Below are 5,365 nucleotides of genomic sequence, written 5' to 3' on the forward strand. Positions count from 1 at the left end.
CCCAATGATCCAGGCCTCTTGGCAGCAATTAACTCAATAAACGCAACGCATCCGGCAGTTGTAGAGGCAAGAAACGTAATTACAAATCAAACAGAAGGCGGCAACGAACTAGTTTCGGCTATTTTAGCGATAATTAGAAATCAACCAGGCGGCCAGCCTGCTGAAATTCGTGCCATTCCAAATGATTCCAATACAAGTCATGCAGCTCATTCCAATAACAGTCAATTTAATTCACGTTCTAATAATGCATTACATCAAACTGACATATTTACTACACTGCGTAATGAACACAGATCCGATGTCTGTGACGTGATTGCTTCTGCGTACCAAAACGGGTCGACGGTGCCTCTTTGTCTCCTCATACCTGCGTTAGAAAATGAACCAATTATAAGTGACGTTGTACAAGCTAATTTAAATACCAACGTACCAACTGACACATCAGCTGATTTGACTGAATATGTTGACTTAACGGACGCCTCGCACGAAGTACAGAGAAATGTTAGTAATTTGCAGGGTTTGCCTTCACTGCCGTTAATAAATCCGGACTCCCCGAATGTTCCTGTTCACGAGATTGAAAACACCAGCCAAACGTCTCCAAGCCTGGGGCATACTAATGACATTACAGAACCTGCAAATTGACGACTTCTCCTCATGGACCTGCAGTAAATAATGAAGTTATTTAACATTATACTTGAATAATTTCACAAACTCGCCTGAGCTTTATTCTCCTACTGTTCGGGCGCCTGATGCGTCTGCCAGTGTCATTGCCTGCGTTCAGCTTGTCTTCAACCTCTTCTGCCAGTCCTGGATTGCTGACCCAACTTTATTCTGGCCTGTGGTACCTGTTCGACGTTTTACCGTGACTTCCCAGCATCTTCCTGTAACGTAAATACGTATTTAATACATGCTATTGTATATAAGTATAGTTCACTGTGCCTTTTCGCCCCGCCCGCCGCGGGGCCCGGGCGTACTCCTTGCGCAACCAATACACTCTGTCTGCAACAACTGAAATGCTAATATATTGTTTATACAAATATTAACTGTTCGGCAGTTGAACATAGAAAGTACGAGAACCAGGGGTGCGTGCGGGCTCCGTGGCGGGGGGCGGGGGACACAGAATCACGAGGTGCGGCACCAGCTGTAGTGGCTAGTAAATATAAGTTCTAAAATTAACTTTACTTCTCGATTTTTGATTCTTCCGATTTCTTCGATCCTTTCATTTCTTGCACCTGTATGAACTCAATAATATTTTATTAATATTTTATTAATACTTTATTAATATTCTGTTAACATATTATTCTGTCACTGACCGCGTTAATTTGTCTGTCTGAAACTTTTGCTGACAGACGCATTTGCTTTGTTACTTCCACTGTTGCTGGCCCGTCAACAAATATAATTTTAAATCACTTAACTTAAGCTATATTTTCACTGCACTTAAACGATATTTAATAATTTTAAATTAAGTTCACTTTAAATATGCTCAGGCTACGCAGTCGGCAAAAGGTGAACAATTTGTTAATAAACAATTGTTCGCCTGCTTTGCCGCTGCCCCGTCAGAAACATTAGCAATTCTGTGAAGTTTGCTTATTTTTAATTCACATTACGTTTTGGCTATCCCATGTATAGAGAAATTCAGTTTTTGCGACATACATGTAACACAAAACACGCCGCCAAATTTTACAGTCACTAAAAATTATTTTCACACACGCGCTTGGTTAATATATGAAACTTAAGTAAAACAATTTAAATTTAAATATATATTTAAAATTAACACTGTCCGCAGTAATCCGCTGTATTGCATCTATATAAATTACTTTCACTAAAAATTTAAAGTACATAATAATTCTTAAAAACATTTAAAGATTTCATTCACTCACTGTACTGGGCTATAGGTGCCAGTCCAAGCAATTTGTAAATAAACAATTGTTCCGCTTGGACTGGCACTGGCCTAAAAGAAGTTTTGTCACTCTAATTCAGCTGCTTTGTTTCTAATACTTCTATTATCAATCGCTGGTATTTTTCACTTCACTGAATTTAATAACACTAAATTCATTTACTTTTTCGTTTTTGTCGCGCTGTGCTCGTCTCTTGCTTTCCGCTGTGTGACGGGCCGCATCGTTTTTGCTCCTCACACTTCGTTTCGCTACTGCTGAGAGCTGCTGGCTCGTGGCAGGCCGACGGCTACTCGCCGGTTGCTGAGCTGTGGTGTGAGAGACGGGGCGGAGCGACTGTGGCCTGATCTGCGGCGGTGAGAGGGAGACGGGCATAGTGCGGCAAAACTCACCACATGTGTGATGTATAGTGCACTCGCTCTGTACTCACAGTTCTCTCCTCTACACTCGCGGCAAGCAGTTTTCGGCCACGCGCCGACTGTTTCTCGCTTGTGCTGAAATATACGTTACATTTGAAAACAAATTTGTTAAATGATTTCGTCTCATTGAATTTAGGTAAATTAATTAGTTTGGTCAACGTTAATAAGATTAATTGAATTAATTAAATTAAGTAATTAAATAAATATTTTTAGATTAAGATTAACAAATATTGTTATATTGTACTGAGTCACTTTGAAATTATTGATTGATTAATTGATTAATTAATTAATTAACTAATTAATTAATTAATCAATTAAATTTGTAATATAGCGATTATTTTTGAAAAATCTGAGAAATTTTATAATAAATATTAAATAATTAAACTATGAGCATTCACAAATGTTTCACCCAATAATAGGCCCTTGCGGCATGTACAATTAACTTCTGAATTGCATAAACTTTCTATGTATTTGCCATTAATGTACACCTAATTTTAATACAACTAACTAGAATTAGTTTTACCCATTAAGAAACTATGTTGCCATTTAATTCCTTAAAAATTATTGTATATTGTGGGAATAATAAAGTACGTTTGCATCCCCCTTTACAACTCCCTCGCCTGCCAAAGCAGTGTGAGCTGGATATGTTGTAGGTGAGGTATGCAAATTCATTACGTGCGTCAACCTTGGCCACACAACACAAAAATATAACCAACCAACTAGTGCACACTTATTTGGGTGTAAAACTTGATACTAAGCTGGTTCTAAGTTACCACATTACGGCAGTTGTCAACAAGTTAAGTGCGAGAATTAAAAAGCTTCATTGGCTTATCAATAGTAACAGCAAACTACCACTTCTTACGAAGGTCATTATTTACAAGCAGTTAATTGCACCGATTTGGCAGTACACAATGGCAGTCTGGGGTCCTCTCGTAAGCCTAACTAAGTTCAATAAAATCCGCACAATGCAGAATAAAGCGCTGAGTTATTGCTGGTGCCCCTGGTATGTCAGTAACCACACTTTGCACACGGACCTACGAATTAAAGATGTTGATGAAATCTATAATACTATTTGTACTAACTACGCTCAGAGACTGATTAACCACTGCAACCCTGAAGCCAGGAAAATTGCCCAGGATCCGTACGTGCCTCAAAGACTTAGATACTTACAAAGATATGCACGAATGGTTGACTTATGCCTGCCGCTGCAAATTCGTCTTCCTCCATCAAACCCGATACCAGAACATATTCCAAGGCCGATTCAACTCGAGCGCCCATACACGTTTAGAACCCACATTTTTCAGGAGCAACTAAACAGATTTTTTATGAGCGACCAGCAGCGTGCAGAAATACGTAGGCAACAGGAGCGACAGCAGCAAGAAAGACGCAACATTGAGGGGCAACACATCTATGCAATGATTAACCAAAGGCTCATGGCATTTCGACAATGGCAGCAGGAGGCCGCACGGCGTAAATTCGAACAAGATCAAATATATTTAATGAGAGCGCGAATATGTTGCAGGCCTCACTATCGAGGAACTAGCGCAAACAAGTGTCGGGCGTGAGTTTTGGCAGAGCAGCAGCAATGTAATGACCAGCAACGTTCATGCTAGCCCAATGATCCAGGCCTCTTGGCAGCAATTAACTCAATAAACGCAACGCATCCGGCAGTTGTAGAGGCAAGAAACGTAATTACAAATCAAACAGAAGGCGGCAACGAACTAGTTTCGGCTATTTTAGCGATAATTAGAAATCAACCAGGCGGCCAGCCTGCTGAAATTCGTGCCATTCCAAATGATTCCAATACAAGTCATGCAGCTCATTCCAATAACAGTCAATTTAATTCACGTTCTAATAATGCATTACATCAAACTGACATATTTACTACACTGCGTAATGAACACAGATCCGATGTCTGTGACGTGATTGCTTCTGCGTACCAAAACGGGTCGACGGTGCCTCTTTGTCTCCTCATACCTGCGTTAGAAAATGAACCAATTATAAGTGACGTTGTACAAGCTAATTTAAATACCAACGTACCAACTGACACATCAGCTGATTTGACTGAATATGTTGACTTAACGGACGCCTCGCACGAAGTACAGAGAAATGTTAGTAATTTGCAGGGTTTGCCTTCACTGCCGTTAATAAATCCGGACTCCCCGAATGTTCCTGTTCACGAGATTGAAAACACCAGCCAAACGTCTCCAAGCCTGGGGCATACTAATGACATTACAGAACCTGCAAATTGACGACTTCTCCTCATGGACCTGCAGTAAATAATGAAGTTATTTAACATTATACTTGAATAATTTCACAAACTCGCCTGAGCTTTATTCTCCTACTGTTCGGGCGCCTGATGCGTCTGCCAGTGTCATTGCCTGCGTTCAGCTTGTCTTCAACCTCTTCTGCCAGTCCTGGATTGCTGACCCAACTTTATTCTGGCCTGTGGTACCTGTTCGACGTTTTACCGTGACTTCCAGCATCTTCCTGTAATGTAAATACGTATTTAATACATGCTATTGTATATAAGTATAGTTCACTGTGCCTTTTCGCCCCGCCCGCCGCGGGGCCCGGTCCTTGCGCAACCAATACACTCTGTCTGCAACAACTGAAATGCTAATATATTGTTTATACAAATATTAACTGTTCGGCAGTTGAACATAGAAAGTACGAGAACCAGGGGTGCGTGCGGGCTCCGTGGCGGGGGGGGCGGGGGGACACAGAATCACGAGGTGCGGCACCAGCTGTAGTGGCTAGTAAATATAAGTTCTAAAATTAACTTTACTTCTCGATTTTTGATTCTTCCGATTTCTTCGATCCTTTCATTTCTTGCACCTGTATGAACTCAATAATATTTTATTAATATTTTATTAATACTTTATTAATATTCTGTTAACATATTATTCTGTCACTGACCGCGTTAATTTGTCTGTCTGAAACTTTTGCTGACAGACGCATTTGCTTTGTTACTTCCACTGTTGCTGGCCCGTCAACAAATATAATTTTAAATCACTTAACTTAAGCTATATTTTCACTGCACTTAAACGATAT

The 5,365-nt window shown here is 40.3% G+C and overlaps 2 long non-coding RNA genes across 2 annotated transcripts; both read right to left on the reverse strand.

Annotated features, from left to right (window-relative positions):
• Positions 1-209: 209 nt before the first annotated feature.
• LOC117788897 lies at positions 210-651 on the reverse strand. The gene is made up of 2 exons (XR_004617806.1): positions 428-651; positions 210-364 (listed from the first exon to the last, which is right to left on the reverse strand). It is a non-coding gene; the product is annotated as an uncharacterized LOC117788897 (long non-coding RNA).
• A 3,482-nt stretch (positions 652-4,133) lies between these two features.
• Positions 4,134-4,575, reverse strand: LOC117788850. Its single transcript, XR_004617802.1, has 2 exons — positions 4,352-4,575; positions 4,134-4,288 (listed from the first exon to the last, which is right to left on the reverse strand). It is a non-coding gene; the product is annotated as an uncharacterized LOC117788850 (long non-coding RNA).
• Between the last annotated feature and the right edge of the window lie 790 nt (positions 4,576-5,365).

The sequence above is a fragment of the Drosophila innubila genome, chromosome 4, assembly GCF_004354385.1.
Source record: "Drosophila innubila isolate TH190305 chromosome 4, UK_Dinn_1.0, whole genome shotgun sequence".
Lineage (NCBI taxonomy): Eukaryota > Metazoa > Arthropoda > Insecta > Diptera > Drosophilidae > Drosophila > Drosophila innubila.